Source organism: Phyllobates terribilis, unplaced genomic scaffold (assembly GCF_046119375.1).
Source record: "Phyllobates terribilis strain yellow unplaced genomic scaffold, ASM4611937v1 Scaffold_22__1_contigs__length_20350403, whole genome shotgun sequence".
Lineage (NCBI taxonomy): Eukaryota > Metazoa > Chordata > Amphibia > Anura > Dendrobatidae > Phyllobates > Phyllobates terribilis.
Genome location: NW_027362782.1, coordinates 20,253,521 through 20,277,743, shown reverse-complemented (window position 1 = coordinate 20,277,743; position 24,223 = coordinate 20,253,521).

The window sequence follows — 24,223 nt, the reverse complement described above, 5'->3', positions numbered from 1 at the left end:
AATGGAAGAGTTCAGATGAATTTTTAGACTTCAGCAGAATTCCTAGAACAATGGAAGAGTTCCGAAGCATTTTTAATTGTCAGCGGAATTCCGAGAACAATGGAAGAGTACCGAAGCATTTTAAAACGTCATCGGAATTCCGAGAACAATGGAAGAGTTCCGAAGCATTTTTAAACTTCAGCGGAATTACGAGAACAATGAAAGAGTTCCGAAGCATTTTTAAACATGAGCAGAATTACGAGAACAATGGAAGAGATTTTAAGCATTTTTAAACTTCAGCGGAATTCCGAGAACAATAGAAGAGTTCCGAAGCATTTTTAAACTTCACCCGAATTCCGAGAGCAATGGAAGAGTTCCATAGCATTTTAAAAGTTCAGCAGAATTCCGAGAACAATTGAAGAGTTCCGAAGCATTTTTAAACGTCAGCGGAATGCCGAGAACAATACAAGATTTCCGAAGCATTTTTATATGTCAGCGGAATGCCGAGAACAATACAAGATTTCCGAAGCATTTTTAAATGTCAGCGGAATTCCGAGAACAATGGAAGAGTTTCGAAGCATTTTTAAACTTCAACGGAATTCCGAGAACAATGGAAGAGTTCCGAAGCATTTTTAAACGTCAGCGGAATTCCGAGAACAATGGAAGAGTTCTGAAGCATTTTTAAACTTCAGCAGAATTCCGAGAACAATGGAAGAGTTTCGAAGCATTTTTAAACTTCAACGGAATTCCGAGAACAATGGAAGAGTTCAGAAGCATTTTTAAACGTCAGCAGAATTCTGAGAACAATGGAAGAGTTCCGAAGCATTTTTAAACGTCAGCGGAATTCCGAGAACAATGGAAGAGTTCCGAAGCATTTTTAAAAGTTCAGCAGAATTCCGAGAACAATTGAAGAGTTCCGAAGCATTTTTAAACGTCAGCGGAATGCCGAGAACAATGGAAGAGTTCCGAAGCATTTTTAAACGTCAGCAGAATTCTGAGAACAATGGAAAAGTTCTGAAGCATTTTTAAACGTCAGCGGAATTTTGAAAACAATGGAAGATTTCCGAAGCATTTTTAAACGTCAGCGGAATTCTGAGAACAATGGAAGAGTTCTGAAGCATTTTTAAACTTCAGCAGAATTCCGAGAACAATGGAAGAGTTCCGAAGCATTTTTAAACTTCAGCGGAATTCCGAGAACAATGTAAGAGATTTTAAGCATTTTTAAACTTCAGCGGAATTCCGAGAACAATAGAAAAGTTCCGAAGCATTTTTAAAATTCACACGAATTGCGAGAATAATGGAAGAGTTCCGAAGAATTTTTAAACGTCAGCGGAATTCCGAGAACAATGGAAGAGTACCGAAGCATTTTAAAACGTCATCGGAATTCCGAGAACAATGGAAGAGTTCCGAAGCATTTTTAAACGTCAGCGGAATTCCGAGAACAATGCAAGATTTCCGAAGCATTTTTATATGTCAGCGGAATTCCGAGAACAATGGAAGAGTTCCGAAGCATTTTTAAACGTCAGCGGAATTCCGAGAACAATGGAAGAGTTCCGAAGCATTTTTAAGCGTCAGCAGAATTCCGAGAACAATGGAAGAGTACCGAAGCATTTTAAAACTTCAGCAGAATTCCAAGAACAATGGAAGAGTTCCGAAGCATTTTTAAACGTCAGCGGAATTCCGAGAACAATGGAAGAGTTCCGAAGCATTTTTAAACGTCAGCGGAATTCCGAGAACAATGGAAGAGTTCTGAAGCATTTTTAAGAGTCAGCGGAATTTTGAAAACAATGGAACATTTCCGAAGCATTTTTAAATGTCAGCAGAATTCCGAGAAAAATGGAAGGGTTCCGAAGCATTTTTAAACTTCAGCGGAATTTGGAGAACAATGGAAGAGTACCGAAGCATTTTAAAACTTCAGCAGAATTCCAAGAACAATGGAAGAGTTCCGAAGCATTTTTAAACGTCAGCGGAATTCCGAGAACAATGGAAGAGTTCCGAAGCATTTTTAAAAGTTCAGCAGAATTCCGAGAACAATTGAAGAGTTCCGAAGCATTTTTAAACGTCAGCGGAATGCCGAGAACAATGGAAGAGTTCCGAAGCATTTTTAAACGTCAGCAGAATTCCGAGAACAATGGAAGAGTACCGAAGCATTTTTAATCGTCAGCGGAATTCTGAGAACAATGGAAGAGTTTTGAAGCATTTTTAAACTTCAGCAGAATTCCGAGAACAATGGAAGAGTTCCGAAGCATTTTTAAACTTCAACGGAATTTCGAGAACAATGGAAGAGTTCCGAAGCATTTTTAAACGTCAGCAGAATTCCGAGAACAATGTAAGAGTTCTGAAGCATTTTTAAACTTCAGCAGAATTCTGAGAGCAATGGAAGAGTTCCAAAGCATTTTAAAAGTTCAGCAGAATTCCGAGAACAATTGAAGAGTTCTGAAGCATTTTTAAATGTCAGCGGAATGCCGAGAACAATGCAAGATTTCCGAAGCATTTTTATATGTCAGCGGAATTCCGAGAACAAAGGAAGAGTTCTGAAGCATTTTTAAATTTCAGCGGAATTCCGAGAACAATGAAAGAGTTGCGAAGCATTATTAAACGTCAGCGGAATTCCGAGAACAATGGAAGAGTTCTGAAGCATTTTTAAACTTCAGCAGAATTCTGAGAACAATGGAAGAGTTTCGAAGCATTTTTAAACTTCAACGGAATTACGAGAACAATGGAAGAGTTCCGAAGCATTTTTAAACGTCAGCGGAATTCCGAGAACAATGAAAGAGTTGCGAAGCATTATTAAACGTCAGCGGAATTCCGAGAACAATGGAAGAGTTGTGAAGCATTTTTAAACGTCATCGGAATTCCGAGAACAATGGAAGAGTTTCGAAGCATTTTTAAACTTCAACAGAATTCCGAGAACAATGGAAGAGTTCTGAAGCATTTTTAAGCGTCAGCGGAATTTTGAAAACAATGGAAGATTTCCGAAGCATTTTTAAACGTCAGCGGAATTCCGAGAACAATGTAAGAGATTTTAAGCATTTTTAAACTTCAGCGGAATTCCGAGAACAATAGAAGAGTTCCGAAGCATTTTTAAAATTCACATGAATTCCGAGAATAATGGAAGAGTTCAGATGAATTTTTAGACTTCAGCAGAATTCCTAGAACAATGGAAGAGTTCCGAAGCATTTTTAATTGTCAGCGGAATTCCGAGAACAATGGAAGAGTACCGAAGCATTTTAAAACGTCATCGGAATTCCGAGAACAATGGAAGAGTTCCGAAGCATTTTTAAACTTCAGCGGAATTACGAGAACAATGAAAGAGTTCCGAAGCATTTTTAAACATGAGCAGAATTACGAGAACAATGGAAGAGATTTTAAGCATTTTTAAACTTCAGCGGAATTCCGAGAACAATAGAAGAGTTCCGAAGCATTTTTAAACTTCACCCGAATTCCGAGAGCAATGGAAGAGTTCCATAGCATTTTAAAAGTTCAGCAGAATTCCGAGAACAATTGAAGAGTTCCGAAGCATTTTTAAACGTCAGCGGAATGCCGAGAACAATACAAGATTTCCGAAGCATTTTTATATGTCAGCGGAATGCCGAGAACAATACAAGATTTCCGAAGCATTTTTAAATGTCAGCGGAATTCCGAGAACAATGGAAGAGTTTCGAAGCATTTTTAAACTTCAACGGAATTCCGAGAACAATGGAAGAGTTCCGAAGCATTTTTAAACGTCAGCGGAATTCCGAGAACAATGGAAGAGTTCTGAAGCATTTTTAAACTTCAGCAGAATTCCGAGAACAATGGAAGAGTTTCGAAGCATTTTTAAACTTCAACGGAATTCCGAGAACAATGGAAGAGTTCAGAAGCATTTTTAAACGTCAGCAGAATTCTGAGAACAATGGAAGAGTTCCGAAGCATTTTTAAACGTCAGCGGAATTCCGAGAACAATGGAAGAGTTCCGAAGCATTTTTAAAAGTTCAGCAGAATTCCGAGAACAATTGAAGAGTTCCGAAGCATTTTTAAACGTCAGCGGAATGCCGAGAACAATGGAAGAGTTCCGAAGCATTTTTAAACGTCAGCAGTATTCTGAGAACAATGGAAAAGTTCTGAAGCATTTTTAAACGTCAGCGGAATTTTGAAAACAATGGAAGATTTCCGAAGCATTTTTAAACGTCAGCGGAATTCTGAGAACAATGGAAGAGTTCCGAAGCATTTTTAAACTTCAGCAGAATTCCGAGAACAATGTAAGAGATTTTAAGCATTTTTAAACTTCAGCGGAATTCCGAGAACAATAGAAAAGTTCCGAAGCATTTTTAAAATTCACACGAATTGCGAGAATAATGGAAGAGTTCCGAAGAATTTTTAAACGTCAGCGGAATTCCGAGAACAATGGAAGAGTACCGAAGCATTTTAAAACGTCATCGGAATTCCGAGAACAATGGAAGAGTTCCGAAGCATTTTTAAACGTCAGCGGAATTCCGAGAACAATGCAAGATTTCCGAAGCATTTTTATATGTCAGCGGAATTCCGAGAACAATGGAAGAGTTCCGAAGCATTTTTAAACGTCAGCGGAATTCCGAGAACAATGGAAGAGTTCCGAAGCATTTTTAAGCGTCAGCAGAATTCCGAGAACAATGGAAGAGTACCGAAGCATTTTAAAACTTCAGCAGAATTCCAAGAACAATGGAAGAGTTCCGAAGCATTTTTAAACGTCAGCGGAATTCCGAGAACAATGGAAGAGTTCCGAAGCATTTTTAAACGTCAGCGGAATTCCGAGAACAATGGAAGAGTTCTGAAGCATTTTTAAGAGTCAGCGGAATTTTGAAAACAATGGAACATTTCCGAAGCATTTTTAAATGTCAGCAGAATTCCGAGAAAAATGGAAGGGTTCCGAAGCATTTTTAAACTTCAGCGGAATTTGGAGAACAATGGAAGAGTACCGAAGCATTTTAAAACTTCAGCAGAATTCCAAGAACAATGGAAGAGTTCCGAAGCATTTTTAAACGTCAGCGGAATTCCGAGAACAATGGAAGAGTTCCGAAGCATTTTTAAAAGTTCAGCAGAATTCCGAGAACAATTGAAGAGTTCCGAAGCATTTTTAAACGTCAGCGGAATGCCGAGAACAATGGAAGAGTTCCGAAGCATTTTTAAACGTCAGCAGAATTCCGAGAACAATGGAAGAGTACCGAAGCATTTTTAAACGTCAGCGGAATTCTGAGAACAATGGAAGAGTTTCGAAGCATTTTTAAACTTCAGCAGAATTCCGAGAACAATGGAAGAGTTCCGAAGCATTTTTAAACTTCAACGGAATTTCGAGAACAATGGAAGAGTTCCGAAGCATTTTTAAACGTCAGCAGAATTCCGAGAACAATGTAAGAGTTCTGAAGCATTTTTAAACTTCAGCAGAATTCTGAGAGCAATGGAAGAGTTCCAAAGCATTTTAAAAGTTCAGCAGAATTCCGAAAACAATTGAAGAGTTCTGAAGCATTTTTAAATGTCAGCGGAATGCCGAGAACAATGCAAGATTTCCGAAGCATTTTTATATGTCAGCGGAATTCCGAGAACAAAGGAAGAGTACCGAAGCATTTTTAAACGTCAGCGGAATTCTGAGAACAATGGAAGAGTTCTGAAGCATTTTTAAATTTCAGCGGAATTCCGAGAACAATGAAAGAGTTGCGAAGCATTATTAAACGTCAGCGGAATTCCGAGAACAATGGAAGAGTTCCGAAGCATTTTTAAACTTCAGCAGAATTCCGAGAACAATGGAAGGGTTCCGAAGCATTTTTAAACTTCAGCGGAATTTGGAGAACAATGGAAGAGTTCCGAAGCATTTTTAAAAGTCAGCGGAATTCCGAGAACAATGGAAGAGTTGTGAAGCATTTTTAAACGTCATCGGAATTCCGAGAACAATGGAAGATTTCCGAAGCATTTTTAAACGTCAGCGGAATTCTGAGAACAATGGAAGAGTTCTGAAGCATTTTTAAACTTCAACAGAATTCCGAGAACAATGGAAGAGTTACGAAGCATTTTTAAACTTCAGCGGAATTCCGAGAACAATGTAAGAGATTTTAAGCATTTTTAAACTTCAGCGGAATTCCGAGAACAATAGAAGAGTTCCGAAGCATTTTTAAAATTCACATGAATTCCGAGAATAATGGAAGAGTTCAGATGAATTTTTAGACTTCAGCAGAATTCCTAGAACAATGGAAGAGTTCCGAAGCATTTTTAATTGTCAGCGGAATTCCGAGAACAATGGAAGAGTACCGAAGCATTTTAAAACGTCATCGGAATTCCGAGAACAATGGAAGAGTTCCGAAGCATTTTTAAACTTCAGCGGAATTACGAGAACAATGAAAGAGTTAGAGTTCCGAAGCATTTTTAAACATGAGCAGAATTACGAGAACAATGGAAGAGATTTTAAGCATTTTTAAACTTCAGCGGAATTCCGAGAACAATAGAAGAGTTCCGAAGCATTTTTAAACTTCACCCGAATTCCGAGAGCAATGGAAGAGTTCCATAGCATTTTAAAAGTTCAGCAGAATTCCGAGAACAATTGAAGAGTTCCGAAGCATTTTTAAACGTCAGCGGAATGCCGAGAACAATACAAGATTTCCGAAGCATTTTTATATGTCAGCGGAATGCCGAGAACAATACAAGATTTCCGAAGCATTTTTAAATGTCAGCGGAATTCCGAGAACAATGGAAGAGTTTCGAAGCATTTTTAAACTTCAACGGAATTCCGAGAACAATGGAAGAGTTCCGAAGCATTTTTAAACGTCAGCGGAATTCCGAGAACAATGGAAGAGTTCTGAAGCATTTTTAAACTTCAGCAGAATTCCGAGAACAATGGAAGAGTTTCGAAGCATTTTTAAACTTCAACGGAATTCCGAGAACAATGGAAGAGTTCAGAAGCATTTTTAAACGTCAGCAGAATTCTGAGAACAATGGAAGAGTTCCGAAGCATTTTTAAACGTCAGCGGAATTCCGAGAACAATGGAAGAGTTCCGAAGCATTTTTAAAAGTTCAGCAGAATTCCGAGAACAATTGAAGAGTTCCGAAGCATTTTTAAACGTCAGCGGAATGCCGAGAACAATGGAAGAGTTCCGAAGCATTTTTAAACGTCAGCAGAATTCTGAGAACAATGGAAAAGTTCTGAAGCATTTTTAAACGTCAGCGGAATTTTGAAAACAATGGAAGATTTCCGAAGCATTTTTAAACGTCAGCGGAATTCTGAGAACAATGGAAGAGTTCTGAAGCATTTTTAAACTTCAGCAGAATTCCGAGAACAATGGAAGAGTTCCGAAGCATTTTTAAACTTCAGCGGAATTCCGAGAACAATGTAAGAGATTTTAAGCATTTTTAAACTTCAGCGGAATTCCGAGAACAATAGAAAAGTTCCGAAGCATTTTTAAAATTCACACGAATTGCGAGAATAATGGAAGAGTTCCGAAGAATTTTTAAACGTCAGCGGAATTCCGAGAACAATGGAAGAGTACCGAAGCATTTTAAAACGTCATCGGAATTCCGAGAACAATGGAAGAGTTCCGAAGCATTTTTAAACGTCAGCGGAATTCCGAGAACAATGCAAGATTTCCGAAGCATTTTTATATGTCAGCGGAATTCCGAGAACAATGGAAGAGTTCCGAAGCATTTTTAAACGTCAGCGGAATTCCGAGAACAATGGAAGAGTTCCGAAGCATTTTTAAGCGTCAGCAGAATTCCGAGAACAATGGAAGAGTACCGAAGCATTTTAAAACTTCAGCAGAATTCCAAGAACAATGGAAGAGTTCCGAAGCATTTTTAAACGTCAGCGGAATTCCGAGAACAATGGAAGAGTTCCGAAGCATTTTTAAACGTCAGCGGAATTCCGAGAACAATGGAAGAGTTCTGAAGCATTTTTAAGAGTCAGCGGAATTTTGAAAACAATGGAACATTTCCGAAGCATTTTTAAATGTCAGCAGAATTCCGAGAAAAATGGAAGGGTTCCGAAGCATTTTTAAACTTCAGCGGAATTTGGAGAACAATGGAAGAGTACCGAAGCATTTTAAAACTTCAGCAGAATTCCAAGAACAATGGAAGAGTTCCGAAGCATTTTTAAACGTCAGCGGAATTCCGAGAACAATGGAAGAGTTCCGAAGCATTTTTAAAAGTTCAGCAGAATTCCGAGAACAATTGAAGAGTTCCGAAGCATTTTTAAACGTCAGCGGAATGCCGAGAACAATGGAAGAGTTCCGAAGCATTTTTAAACGTCAGCAGAATTCCGAGAACAATGGAAGAGTACCGAAGCATTTTTAATCGTCAGCGGAATTCTGAGAACAATGGAAGAGTTTTGAAGCATTTTTAAACTTCAGCAGAATTCCGAGAACAATGGAAGAGTTCCGAAGCATTTTTAAACTTCAACGGAATTTCGAGAACAATGGAAGAGTTCCGAAGCATTTTTAAACGTCAGCAGAATTCCGAGAACAATGTAAGAGTTCTGAAGCATTTTTAAACTTCAGCAGAATTCTGAGAGCAATGGAAGAGTTCCAAAGCATTTTAAAAGTTCAGCAGAATTCCGAGAACAATTGAAGAGTTCTGAAGCATTTTTAAATGTCAGCGGAATGCCGAGAACAATGCAAGATTTCCGAAGCATTTTTATATGTCAGCGGAATTCCGAGAACAAAGGAAGAGTTCTGAAGCATTTTTAAATTTCAGCGGAATTCCGAGAACAATGAAAGAGTTGCGAAGCATTATTAAACGTCAGCGGAATTCCGAGAACAATGAAAGAGTTGCGAAGCATTATTAAACGTCAGCGGAATTCCGAGAACAATGGAAGAGTTGTGAAGCATTTTTAAATGTCAGCGGAATGCCGAGAACAATGCAAGATTTCCGAAGCATTTTTATATGTCAGCGGAATTCCGAGAACAAAGGAAGAGTTCTGAAGCATTTTTAAATTTCAGCGGAATTCCGAGAACAATGAAAGAGTTGCGAAGCATTATTAAACGTCAGCGGAATTCCGAGAACAATGAAAGAGTTGCGAAGCATTATTAAACGTCAGCGGAATTCCGAGAACAATGGAAGAGTTGTGAAGCATTTTTAAACGTCATCGGAATTCCGAGAACAATGGAAGAGTTTCGAAGCATTTTTAAACTTCAACAGAATTCCGAGAACAATGGAAGAGTTCTGAAGCATTTTTAAGCGTCAGCGGAATTTTGAAAACAATGGAAGATTTCCGAAGCATTTTTAAACGTCAGCGGAATTCCGAGAACAATGTAAGAGATTTTAAGCATTTTTAAACTTCAGCGGAATTCCGAGAACAATAGAAGAGTTCCGAAGCATTTTTAAAATTCACATGAATTCCGAGAATAATGGAAGAGTTCAGATGAATTTTTAGACTTCAGCAGAATTCCTAGAACAATGGAAGAGTTCCGAAGCATTTTTAATTGTCAGCGGAATTCCGAGAACAATGGAAGAGTACCGAAGCATTTTAAAACGTCATCGGAATTCCGAGAACAATGGAAGAGTTCCGAAGCATTTTTAAACTTCAGCGGAATTACGAGAACAATGAAAGAGTTCCGAAGCATTTTTAAACATGAGCAGAATTACGAGAACAATGGAAGAGATTTTAAGCATTTTTAAACTTCAGCGGAATTCCGAGAACAATAGAAGAGTTCCGAAGCATTTTTAAACTTCACCCGAATTCCGAGAGCAATGGAAGAGTTCCATAGCATTTTAAAAGTTCAGCAGAATTCCGAGAACAATTGAAGAGTTCCGAAGCATTTTTAAACGTCAGCGGAATGCCGAGAACAATACAAGATTTCCGAAGCATTTTTATATGTCAGCGGAATGCCGAGAACAATACAAGATTTCTGAAGCATTTTTAAATGTCAGCGGAATTCCGAGAACAATGGAAGAGTTTCGAAGCATTTTTAAACTTCAACGGAATTCCGAGAACAATGGAAGAGTTCCGAAGCATTTTTAAACGTCAGCGGAATTCCGAGAACAATGGAAGAGTTCTGAAGCATTTTTAAACTTCAGCAGAATTCCGAGAACAATGGAAGAGTTTCGAAGCATTTTTAAACTTCAACGGAATTCCGAGAACAATGGAAGAGTTCAGAAGCATTTTTAAACGTCAGCAGAATTCTGAGAACAATGGAAGAGTTCCGAAGCATTTTTAAACGTCAGCGGAATTCCGAGAACAATGGAAGAGTTCCGAAGCATTTTTAAAAGTTCAGCAGAATTCCGAGAACAATTGAAGAGTTCCGAAGCATTTTTAAACGTCAGCGGAATGCCGAGAACAATGGAAGAGTTCCGAAGCATTTTTAAACGTCAGCAGAATTCTGAGAACAATGGAAAAGTTCTGAAGCATTTTTAAACGTCAGCGGAATTTTGAAAACAATGGAAGATTTCCGAAGCATTTTTAAACGTCAGCGGAATTCTGAGAACAATGGAAGAGTTCCGAAGCATTTTTAAACTTCAGCAGAATTCCGAGAACAATGTAAGAGATTTTAAGCATTTTTAAACTTCAGCGGAATTCCGAGAACAATAGAAAAGTTCCGAAGCATTTTTAAAATTCACACGAATTGCGAGAATAATGGAAGAGTTCCGAAGAATTTTTAAACGTCAGCGGAATTCCGAGAACAATGGAAGAGTACCGAAGCATTTTAAAACGTCATCGGAATTCCGAGAACAATGGAAGAGTTCCGAAGCATTTTTAAACGTCAGCGGAATTCCGAGAACAATGCAAGATTTCCGAAGCATTTTTATATGTCAGCGGAATTCCGAGAACAATGGAAGAGTTCCGAAGCATTTTTAAACGTCAGCGGAATTCCGAGAACAATGGAAGAGTTCCGAAGCATTTTTAAGCGTCAGCAGAATTCCGAGAACAATGGAAGAGTACCGAAGCATTTTAAAACTTCAGCAGAATTCCAAGAACAATGGAAGAGTTCCGAAGCATTTTTAAACGTCAGCGGAATTCCGAGAACAATGGAAGAGTTCCGAAGCATTTTTAAACGTCAGCGGAATTCCGAGAACAATGGAAGAGTTCTGAAGCATTTTTAAGAGTCAGCGGAATTTTGAAAACAATGGAACATTTCCGAAGCATTTTTAAATGTCAGCAGAATTCCGAGAAAAATGGAAGGGTTCCGAAGCATTTTTAAACTTCAGCGGAATTTGGAGAACAATGGAAGAGTACCGAAGCATTTTAAAACTTCAGCAGAATTCCAAGAACAATGGAAGAGTTCCGAAGCATTTTTAAACTTCAACGGAATTTCGAGAACAATGGAAGAGTTCCGAAGCATTTTTAAACGTCAGCAGAATTCCGAGAACAATGTAAGAGTTCTGAAGCATTTTTAAACTTCAGCAGAATTCTGAGAGCAATGGAAGAGTTCCAAAGCATTTTAAAAGTTCAGCAGAATTCCGAGAACAATTGAAGAGTTCTGAAGCATTTTTAAATGTCAGCGGAATGCCGAGAACAATGCAAGATTTCCGAAGCATTTTTATATGTCAGCGGAATTCCGAGAACAAAGGAAGAGTTCTGAAGCATTTTTAAATTTCAGCGGAATTCCGAGAACAATGAAAGAGTTGCGAAGCATTATTAAACGTCAGCGGAATTCCGAGAACAATGGAAGAGTTCTGAAGCATTTTTAAACTTCAGCAGAATTCTGAGAACAATGGAAGAGTTTCGAAGCATTTTTAAACTTCAACGGAATTACGAGAACAATGGAAGAGTTCCGAAGCATTTTTAAACGTCAGCGGAATTCCGAGAACAATGAAAGAGTTGCGAAGCATTATTAAACGTCAGCGGAATTCCGAGAACAATGGAAGAGTTGTGAAGCATTTTTAAACGTCATCGGAATTCCGAGAACAATGGAAGAGTTTCGAAGCATTTTTAAACTTCAACAGAATTCCGAGAACAATGGAAGAGTTCTGAAGCATTTTTAAGCGTCAGCGGAATTTTGAAAACAATGGAAGATTTCCGAAGCATTTTTAAACGTCAGCGGAATTCCGAGAACAATGTAAGAGATTTTAAGCATTTTTAAACTTCAGCGGAATTCCGAGAACAATAGAAGAGTTCCGAAGCATTTTTAAAATTCACATGAATTCCGAGAATAATGGAAGAGTTCAGATGAATTTTTAGACTTCAGCAGAATTCCTAGAACAATGGAAGAGTTCCGAAGCATTTTTAATTGTCAGCGGAATTCCGAGAACAATGGAAGAGTACCGAAGCATTTTAAAACGTCATCGGAATTCCGAGAACAATGGAAGAGTTCCGAAGCATTTTTAAACTTCAGCGGAATTACGAGAACAATGAAAGAGTTCCGAAGCATTTTTAAACATGAGCAGAATTACGAGAACAATGGAAGAGATTTTAAGCATTTTTAAACTTCAGCGGAATTCCGAGAACAATAGAAGAGTTCCGAAGCATTTTTAAACTTCACCCGAATTCCGAGAGCAATGGAAGAGTTCCATAGCATTTTAAAAGTTCAGCAGAATTCCGAGAACAATTGAAGAGTTCCGAAGCATTTTTAAACGTCAGCGGAATGCCGAGAACAATACAAGATTTCCGAAGCATTTTTATATGTCAGCGGAATGCCGAGAACAATACAAGATTTCCGAAGCATTTTTAAATGTCAGCGGAATTCCGAGAACAATGGAAGAGTTTCGAAGCATTTTTAAACTTCAACGGAATTCCGAGAACAATGGAAGAGTTCCGAAGCATTTTTAAACGTCAGCGGAATTCCGAGAACAATGGAAGAGTTCTGAAGCATTTTTAAACTTCAGCAGAATTCCGAGAACAATGGAAGAGTTTCGAAGCATTTTTAAACTTCAACGGAATTCCGAGAACAATGGAAGAGTTCAGAAGCATTTTTAAACGTCAGCAGAATTCTGAGAACAATGGAAGAGTTCCGAAGCATTTTTAAACGTCAGCGGAATTCCGAGAACAATGGAAGAGTTCCGAAGCATTTTTAAAAGTTCAGCAGAATTCCGAGAACAATTGAAGAGTTCCGAAGCATTTTTAAACGTCAGCGGAATGCCGAGAACAATGGAAGAGTTCCGAAGCATTTTTAAACGTCAGCAGAATTCTGAGAACAATGGAAAAGTTCTGAAGCATTTTTAAACGTCAGCGGAATTTTGAAAACAATGGAAGATTTCCGAAGCATTTTTAAACGTCAGCGGAATTCTGAGAACAATGGAAGAGTTCCGAAGCATTTTTAAACTTCAGCAGAATTCCGAGAACAATGTAAGAGATTTTAAGCATTTTTAAACTTCAGCGGAATTCCGAGAACAATAGAAAAGTTCCGAAGCATTTTTAAAATTCACACGAATTGCGAGAACAATGGAAGAGTTCCGAAGCATTTTTAAACGTCAGCGGAATTCCGAGAACAATGGAAGAGTTCTGAAGCATTTTTAAGAGTCAGCGGAATTTTGAAAACAATGGAACATTTCCGAAGCATTTTTAAATGTCAGCAGAATTCCGAGAAAAATGGAAGGGTTCCGAAGCATTTTTAAACTTCAGCGGAATTTGGAGAACAATGGAAGAGTACCGAAGCATTTTAAAACTTCAGCAGAATTCCAAGAACAATGGAAGAGTTCCGAAGCATTTTTAAACTTCAACGGAATTTCGAGAACAATGGAAGAGTTCCGAAGCATTTTTAAACGTCAGCAGAATTCCGAGAACAATGTAAGAGTTCTGAAGCATTTTTAAACTTCAGCAGAATTCTGAGAGCAATGGAAGAGTTCCAAAGCATTTTAAAAGTTCAGCAGAATTCCGAGAACAATTGAAGAGTTCTGAAGCATTTTTAAATGTCAGCGGAATGCCGAGAACAATGCAAGATTTCCGAAGCATTTTTATATGTCAGCGGAATTCCGAGAACAAAGGAAGAGTTCTGAAGCATTTTTAAATTTCAGCGGAATTCCGAGAACAATGAAAGAGTTGCGAAGCATTATTAAACGTCAGCGGAATTCCGAGAACAATGGAAGAGTTCTGAAGCATTTTTAAACTTCAGCAGAATTCTGAGAACAATGGAAGAGTTTCGAAGCATTTTTAAACTTCAACGGAATTACGAGAACAATGGAAGAGTTCCGAAGCATTTTTAAACGTCAGCGGAATTCCGAGAACAATGAAAGAGTTGCGAAGCATTATTAAACGTCAGCGGAATTCCGAGAACAATGGAAGAGTTGTGAAGCATTTTTAAACGTCATCGGAATTCCGAGAACAATGGAAGAGTTTCGAAGCATTTTTAAACTTCAACAGAATTCCGAGAACAATGGAAGAGTTCTGAAGCATTTTTAAGCGTCAGCGGAATTTTGAAAACAATGGAAGATTTCCGAAGCATTTTTAAACGTCAGCGGAATTCCGAGAACAATGTAAGAGATTTTAAGCATTTTTAAACTTCAGCGGAATTCCGAGAACAATAGAAGAGTTCCGAAGCATTTTTAAAATTCACATGAATTCCGAGAATAATGGAAGAGTTCAGATGAATTTTTAGACTTCAGCAGAATTCCTAGAACAATGGAAGAGTTCCGAAGCATTTTTAATTGTCAGCGGAATTCCGAGAACAATGGAAGAGTACCGAAGCATTTTAAAACGTCATCGGAATTCCGAGAACAATGGAAGAGTTCCGAAGCATTTTTAAACTTCAGCGGAATTACGAGAACAATGAAAGAGTTCCGAAGCATTTTTAAACATGAGCAGAATTACGAGAACAATGGAAGAGATTTTAAGCATTTTTAAACTTCAGCGGAATTCCGAGAACAATAGAAGAGTTCCGAAGCATTTTTAAACTTCACCCGAATTCCGAGAGCAATGGAAGAGTTCCATAGCATTTTAAAAGTTCAGCAGAATTCCGAGAACAATTGAAGAGTTCCGAAGCATTTTTAAACGTCAGCGGAATGCCGAGAACAATACAAGATTTCCGAAGCATTTTTATATGTCAGCGGAATGCCGAGAACAATACAAGATTTCCGAAGCATTTTTAAATGTCAGCGGAATTCCGAGAACAATGGAAGAGTTTCGAAGCATTTTTAAACTTCAACGGAATTCCGAGAACAATGGAAGAGTTCCGAAGCATTTTTAAACGTCAGCGGAATTCCGAGAACAATGGAAGAGTTCTGAAGCATTTTTAAACTTCAGCAGAATTCCGAGAACAATGGAAGAGTTTCGAAGCATTTTTAAACTTCAACGGAATTCCGAGAACAATGGAAGAGTTCAGAAGCATTTTTAAACGTCAGCAGAATTCTGAGAACAATGGAAGAGTTCCGAAGCATTTTTAAACGTCAGCGGAATTCCGAGAACAATGGAAGAGTTCCGAAGCATTTTTAAAAGTTCAGCAGAATTCCGAGAACAATTGAAGAGTTCCGAAGCATTTTTAAACGTCAGCGGAATGCCGAGAACAATGGAAGAGTTCCGAAGCATTTTTAAACGTCAGCAGAATTCTGAGAACAATGGAAAAGTTCTGAAGCATTTTTAAACGTCAGCGGAATTTTGAAAACAATGGAAGATTTCCGAAGCATTTTTAAACGTCAGCGGAATTCTGAGAACAATGGAAGAGTTCCGAAGCATTTTTAAACTTCAGCAGAATTCCGAGAACAATGTAAGAGATTTTAAGCATTTTTAAACTTCAGCGGAATTCCGAGAACAATAGAAAAGTTCCGAAGCATTTTTAAAATTCACACGAATTGCGAGAACAATGGAAGAGTTCCGAAGCATTTTTAAACGTCAGCGGAATTCCGAGAACAATGGAAGAGTTCTGAAGCATTTTTAAGAGTCAGCGGAATTTTGAAAACAATGGAACATTTCCGAAGCATTTTTAAATGTCAGCAGAATTCCGAGAAAAATGGAAGGGTTCCGAAGCATTTTTAAACTTCAGCGGAATTTGGAGAACAATGGAAGAGTACCGAAGCATTTTAAAACTTCAGCAGAATTCCAAGAACAATGGAAGAGTTCCGAAGCATTTTTAAACTTCAACGGAATTTCGAGAACAATGGAAGAGTTCCGAAGCATTTTTAAACGTCAGCAGAATTCCGAGAACAATGTAAGAGTTCTGAAGCATTTTTAAACTTCAGCAGAATTCTGAGAGCAATGGAAGAGTTCCAAAGCATTTTAAAAGTTCAGCAGAATTCCGAGAACAATTGAAGAGTTCTGAAGCATTTTTAAATGTCAGCGGAATGCCGAGAACAATGCAAGATTTCCGAAGCATTTTTATATGTCAGCGGAATTCCGAGAACAAAGGAAGAGTTCTGAAGCATTTTTAAATTTCAGCGGAATTCCGAGAACAATGAAAGAGTTGCGAAGCATTATTAAACGTCAGCGGAATTCCGAGAACAATGGAAGAGTTCTGAAGCATTTTTAAACTTCAGCAGAATTCTGAGAACAATGGAAGAGTTTCGAAGCATTTTTAAACTTCAACGGAATTACGAGAACAATGGAAGAGTTCCGAAGCATTTTTAAACGTCAGCGGAATTCCGAGAACAATGAAAGAGTTGCGAAGCATTATTAAACGTCAGCGGAATTCCGAGAACAATGGAAGAGTTGTGAAGCATTTTTAAACGTCATCGGAATTCCGAGAACAATGGAAGAGTTTCGAAGCATTTTTAAACTTCAACAGAATTCCGAGAACAATGGAAGAGTTCTGAAGCATTTTTAAGCGTCAGCGGAATTTTGAAAACAATGGAAGATTTCCGAAGCATTTTTAAACGTCAGCGGAATTCCGAGAACAATGTAAGAGATTTTAAGCATTTTTAAACTTCAGCGGAATTCCGAGAACAATAGAAGAGTTCCGAAGCATTTTTAAAATTCACATGAATTCCGAGAATAATGGAAGAGTTCAGATGAATTTTTAGACTTCAGCAGAATTCCTAGAACAATGGAAGAGTTCCGAAGCATTTTTAATTGTCAGCGGAATTCCGAGAACAATGGAAGAGTACCGAAGCATTTTAAAACGTCATCGGAATTCCGAGAACAATGGAAGAGTTCCGAAGCATTTTTAAACTTCAGCGGAATTACGAGAACAATGAAAGAGTTCCGAAGCATTTTTAAACATGAGCAGAATTACGAGAACAATGGAAGAGATTTTAAGCATTTTTAAACTTCAGCGGAATTCCGAGAACAATAGAAGAGTTCCGAAGCATTTTTAAACTTCACCCGAATTCCGAGAGCAATGGAAGAGTTCCATAGCATTTTAAAAGTTCAGCAGAATTCCGAGAACAATTGAAGAGTTCCGAAGCATTTTTAAACGTCAGCGGAATGCCGAGAACAATACAAGATTTCCGAAGCATTTTTATATGTCAGCGGAATGCCGAGAACAATACAAGATTTCCGAAGCATTTTTAAATGTCAGCGGAATTCCGAGAACAATGGAAGAGTTTCGAAGCATTTTTAAACTTCAACGGAATTCCGAGAACAATGGAAGAGTTCCGAAGCATTTTTAAACGTCAGCGGAATTCCGAGAACAATGGAAGAGTTCTGAAGCATTTTTAAACTTCAGCAGAATTCCGAGAACAATGGAAGAGTTTCGAAGCATTTTTAAACTTCAACGGAATTCCGAGAACAATGGAAGAGTTCAGAAGCATTTTTAAACGTCAGCAGAATTCTGAGAACAATGGAAGAGTTCCGAAGCATTTTTAAACGTCAGCGGAATTCCGAGAACAATGGAAGAGTTCCGAAGCATTTTTAAAAGTTCAGCAGAATTCCGAGAACAATTGAAGAGTTCCGAAGCATTTTTAAACGTCAGCGGAATGCCGAGAACAATGGAAGAGTTCCGAAGCATTTTTAAACGTCAGCAGAATTCTGAGAACAATGGAAAAGTTCTGAAGCATTTTTAAACGTCAGCGGAATTTTGAAAACAATGGAAGATTTCCGAAGCATTTTTAAACGTCAGCGGAATTCTGAGAACAATGGAAGAGTTCCGAAGCATTTTTAAACTTCAGCAGAATTCCGAGAACAATGTAAGAGATTTTAAGCATTTTTAAACTTCAGCGGAATTCCGAGAACAATAGAAAAGTTCCGAAGCATTTTTAAAATTCACACGAATTGCGAGAATAATGGAAGAGTTCCGAAGAATTTTTAAACGTCAGCGGAATTCCGAGAACAATGGAAGAGTACCGAAGCATTTTAAAACGTCATCGGAATTCCGAGAACAATGGAAGAGTTCCGAAGCATTTTTAAACGTCAGCGGAATTCCGAGAACAATGCAAGATTTCCGAAGCATTTTTATATGTCAGCGGAATTCCGAGAACAATGGAAGAGTTCCGAAGCATTTTTAAACGTCAGCGGAATTCCGAGAACAATGGAAGAGTTCCGAAGCATTTTTAAGCGTCAGCAGAATTCCGAGAACAATGGAAGAGTACCGAAGCATTTTAAAACTTCAGCAGAATTCCAAGAACAATGGAAGAGTTCCGAAGCATTTTTAAACGTCAGCGGAATTCCGAGAACAATGGAAGAGTTCCGAAGCATTTTTAAACGTCAGCGGAATTCTGAGAACAATGGAAGAGTTCTGAAGCATTTTTAAGAGTCAGCGGAATTTTGAAAACAATGGAACATTTCCGAAGCATTTTTAAATGTCAGCAGAATTCCGAGAAAAATGGAAGGGTTCCGAAGCATTTTTAAACTTCAGCGGAATTTGGAGAACAATGGAAGAGTACCGAAGCATTTTAAAACTTCAGCAGAATTCCAAGAACAATGGAAGAGTTCCGAAGCATTTTTAAACGTCAGCGGAATTCCGAGAACAATGGAAGAGTTCCGAAGCATTTTTAAAAGTTCAGCAGAATTCCGAGAACAATTGAAGAGTTCCGAAGCATTTTTAAACGTCAGCGGAATGCCGAGAACAATGGAAGAGTTCCGAAGCATTTTTAAACGTCAGCAGAATTCCGAGAACAATGGAAGAGTACCGAAGCATTTTTAAACGTCAGCGGAATTCTGAGAACAATGGAAGAGTTTCGAAGCATTTTTAAACTTCAGCAGAATTCCGAGAACAATGGAAGAGTTCTGAAGCATTTTTAAACTTCAACGGAATTTCGAGAACAATGGAAGAGTTCCGAAGCATTTTTAAACGTCAGCAGAATTCCGAGAACAATGTAAGAGTTCTGAAGCATTTTTAAACTTCAGCAGAATTCTGAGAGCAATGGAAGAGTTCCAAAGCATTTTAAAAGTTCAGCAGAATTCCGAGAACAATTGAAGAGTTCTGAAGCATTTTTAAATGTCAGCGGAATGCCGAGAACAATGCAAGATTTCCGAAGCATTTTTATATGTCAGCGGAATTCCGAGAACAAAGGAAGAGTACCGAAGCATTTTTAAACGTCAGCGGAATTCTGAGAACAATGGAAGAGTTCTGAAGCATTTTTAAATTTCAGCGGAATTCCGAGAACAATGAAAGAGTTGCGAAGCATTATTAAACGTCAGCGGAATTCCGAGAACAATGGAAGAGTTCCGAAGCATTTTTAATCTTCAGCAGAATTCCGAGAACAATGGAAGGGTTCCGAAGCATTTTTAAACTTCAGCGGAATTTGGAGAACAATGGAAGAGTTCCGAAGCATTTTTAAAAGTCAGCGGAATTCCGAGAACAATGGAAGAGTTGTGAAGCATTTTTAAACGTCATCGGAATTCCGAGAACAATGGAAGATTTCCGAAGCATTTTTAAACGTCAGCGGAATTCTGAGAACAATGGAAGAGTTCTGAAGCATTTTTAAACTTCAACAGAATTCCGAGAACAATGGAAGAGTTACGAAGCATTTTTAAACTTCAGCGGAATTCCGAGAACAATGTAAGAGATTTTAAGCATTTTTAAACTTCAGCGGAATTCCGAGAACAATAGAAGAGTTCCGAAGCATTTTTAAAATTCACATGAATTCCGAGAATAATGGAAGAGTTCAGATGAATTTTTAGACTTCAGCAGAATTCCTAGAACAATGGAAGAGTTCCGAAGCATTTTTAATTGTCAGCGGAATTCCGAGAACAATGGAAGAGTACCGAAGCATTTTAAAACGTCATCGGAATTCCGAGAACAATGGAAGAGTTCCGAAGCATTTTTAAACTTCAGCGGAATTACGAGAACAATGAAAGAGTTCCGAAGCATTTTTAAACATGAGCAGAATTACGAGAACAATGGAAGAGATTTTAAGCATTTTTAAACTTCAGCGGAATTCCGAGAACAATAGAAGAGTTCCGAAGCATTTTTAAACTTCACCCGAATTCCGAGAGCAATGGAAGAGTTCCATAGCATTTTAAAAGTTCAGCAGAATTCCGAGAACAATTGAAGAGTTCCGAAGCATTTTTAAACGTCAGCGGAATGCCGAGAACAATACAAGATTTCCGAAGCATTTTTATATGTCAGCGGAATGCCGAGAACAATACAAGATTTCCGAAGCATTTTTAAATGTCAGTGGAATTCCGAGAACAATGGAAGAGTACCGAAGCATTTTTAAACGTCAGCGGAATTCTGAGAACAATGGAAGAGTTCTGAAGCATTTTTAAACTTCAGCAGAATTCCGAGAACAAAGGAAGAGTTCCGAAGCATTTTTAAACTTCAGCGGAATTCCGAGAACAATTTAAGAGATTTTAAGCATTTTTAAACTTCAGCGGAATTCCGAGAACAATAGAAGAGTTTCGAAGCATTTTTAAAATTCACACGAATTCCGAGAATAATGGAAGAGTTCAGATGAATTTTTAGACTTCAGCAGAATTCCTAGAACAATGGAAGAGGTCCGAAGCATTTTTAAACTTCAGCGGAATTCCGAGAACAATGGAAGAGTTCCGAAGCATTTTTAAACGTCAGCAGAATTCTGAGAACAATGGAAGAGTTCCGAAGCATTTTTAAACTTCAGCAGAATTCCGAGAACAATGGAAGGGTTCCGAAGCATTTTTAAACTTCAGCGGAATTTGGAGAACAATGGAAGAGTTTCGAAGTATTTTTAAAAGTCAGCGGAATTCCGAGAACAATGGAAGAGTTGTGAAGCATTTTTAAACGTCAGCGGAATTCCGAGAACAATGGAAGAGTTCCGAAGCATTTTTAAATGTCAGCAGAATTCCGAGAACAATGGAAGAGTTCCGAAGCATTTTTAAACGTCAGCAGAATTGCGAGAGCAATGGAAGAGTTCCAAAGCATTTTAAAAGTTCAGCAGAATTCCGAGAACAATTGAAGAGTTCCGAAGCATTTTTAAACGTCAGCGGAATGCCGAGAACAATGCAAGATTTCCGAAGCATTTTTATATGTCAGCGGAATTCCGAGAACAAAGGAAGAGTACCGAAGCATTTTTAAACGTCAGCGGAATTCAGAGAACAATGGAAGAGTTCCAAAGCATTTTTAAACTTCAGCAGAATTCCGAGAACAATGGAAGAGTTCCGAAGCATTTTTAAACTTCAGCAGAATTCCGAGAGCAATGGAAGAGTTCCGAAGCATTTTTAAACGTCAGTGGAATTCCGAGAACAATGAAAGAGTTGCGAAGCATTGTTAAACGTCAGCAGAATTCCGAGAACAATGGAAGAGTTCTGAAGCATTTTTAAGCGTCAGCGGAATTTTGAAAACAATGGAAAATTTCCGAAGCATTTTTAAAAGTCAGCGGAATTCCGAGAACAATGGAAGAGTTGTGAAGCATTTTTAAACGTCAGAGGAATTCCGAGAACAATGGAAGAGTTGTGAAGCATTTTTAAACGTCAGCGGAATTCCGAGAACAATGGAAGAGTTCCGAAGCATTTTTAAACGTCAGCAGAATTCTGAGAACAATGGAATAGTTCTGAAGCATTTTTAAACGTCAGCGGAATTTTGAAAACAATGGAAGATTTCCGAAGCATTTTTAAACGTCAGCGGAATTCTGAGAACAATGGAAGAGTTCTGAAGCATTTTTAAACTTCAGCAGAATTCCGAGAACAAAGGAAGAGTTCCGAAGCATTTTTAAACTTCAGCGGAATTCCGAGAACAATGTAAGAGATTTTAAGCATTTTTAAACTTCAGCGGAATTCCGAGAACAATAGAAGAGTTTCGAAGCATTTTTAAAATTCACACGAATTCCGAGAATAATGGAAGAGTTCAGATGAATTTTTAGACTTCAGCAGAATTCCTAGAACAATGGAAGAGGTCCGAAGCATTTTTAAACTTCAGCGGAATTCCGAGAACAATGGAAGAGTTCCGAAGCATTTTTAAACGTCAGCAGAATTCTGAGAACAATGGAAGAGTTCCGAAGCATTTTTAAACTTCAGCAGAATTCCGAGAACAATGGAAGGGTTCCGAAGCATTTTAAAACTTCAGCGGAATTTGGAGAACAATGGAAGAGTTTCGAAGTATTTTTAAAAGTCAGCGGAATTCCGAGAACAATGGAAGAGTTGTGAAGCATTTTTAAACGTCAGCGGAATTCCAAGAACAATGGAAGAGTTCCGAAGCATTTTTAAATGTCAGCAGAATTCCGAGAACAATGGAAGAGTTCCGAAGCATTTTTAAACGTCAGCAGAATTGCGAGAGCAATGGAAGAGTTCCAAAGCATTTTAAAAGTTCAGCAGAATTCCGAGAACAATTGAAGAGTTCCGAAGCATTTTTAAACGTCAGCGGAATGCCGAGAACAATGCAAGATTTCCGAAGCATTTTTATATGTCAGCTGAATTCCGAGAACAATGGAAGAGTTCCGAAGCATTTTTAAACTTCAGCAGAATTCCGAGAACAATGGAAGAGTTTAGAAGCATTTTTAAACTTCAACAGAATTCTGAGAACAATGGAAGAGTTCCGAAGCATTTTTAAACATCAGCGGAACTCCGAGAACAATGAAAGAGTTGCGAAGCATTATTAAACGTCAGCGGAATTCCGAGAACAATGGAAGAGTTCTGAAGCATTTTTAAACTTCAGCAGAATTCCCAGAACAATGGAAGAGTTTCGAAGCATTTTTAAACTTCAACGGAATTCTGAGAACAATGGAAGAGTTCCGAAGCATTTTTAAACTTCAGCAGAATTCCGAGAACAATGGAAGAGTTTCGAAGCATTTTTAAACTTCAACGGAATTCCGAGAACAATGGAAGAGTTCCAAAGCATTTTTAAACTTCAGCAGAATTCCGAGAACAATGGAAGAGTTCCGAAGCATTTTTAAACTTCAGCAGAATTCCGAGAGCAATGGAAGAGTTCCAAAGCATTTTAAAAGTTCAGCAGAATTCCAAGAACAATTGAAGAATTCTGAAGCATTTTTAAATGTCAGCGGAATGCCGAGAACAATGCAAGATTTCCGAAGCATTTTTACATGTCAGCGGAATTCCGAGAACAATGGAAGAGTACCGAAGCATTTTTAAACGTCAGCGGAATTCTGAGAACAATGGAAGAGTTCTGCAGCATTATTAAACGTCAGCGGAATTCCGAGAACAATGGAAGAGTTCCGAAGCATTTTGAAACTTCAACGGAATTCCGAGAACAATGGAAGAGTTCCGAAGCATTTTTAAACGTCAGTGGAATTCCGAGAACAATGAAAGAGTTCCAATGCATTTTAAAACTTCAGCAGAATTCCAAAAACAATTGTAGTGTTCTGAAGCATTTTTAAACGTCAGCAGAATTGCGAGAACAATGGAAGAGTTCCAAAGCATTTTTAAATGTCAGCGGAATTCCGAGAACAATGGAAGAGTTCTGAAGCATTTTTAAACGTCAGCGGAATTTTGAAAACAATGGAAGATTTCCGAAGCATTTTTAAACGTTAGCGGAATTCTGAGAACAATGGAAGTGTTCCGAAGCATTTTTAAACTTCAGCAGAATTCCGAGAACAATGGAAGAGTTTTGAAGCATTTTTAAACTTCAACGGAATTCCGAGAACAATGGAAGAGTTCCGAAGCATTTTTAAACTTCAGCAGAATTCCGAGAACAATGGAAGAGTTCCGAAGCATTTTTAAACTTCAGCAGAATTCCGAGAGCAATGGAAGAGTTCCAAAGCATTTTAAAAGTTCAGCAGAATTCCGAGAACAATTGAAGAATTCTGAAGCATTTTTAAACGTCAGCGGAATGCCGAGAACAATGCAAGATTTCCGAAGCATTTTTATATGTCAGCGGAATTTTGAAAACAATGGAAGATTTCCGAAGCATTTTTAAACGTCAGCGGAATTCTGAGAACAATGGAAGAGTTCCAAAACATTTTTAAACTTCAGCAGAATTCCGAGAACAATGGAAGAGTTCTGAAGCATTTTTAAACTTCAGCAGAATTCCGAGAGCAATGGAAGAGTTCCAAAGCATTTTAAAAGTTCAGCAGAATTCCGAGAACAATTGAAGAGTTCCGAAGCATTTTTAAACGTCAGCGGAATGCCGAGAAC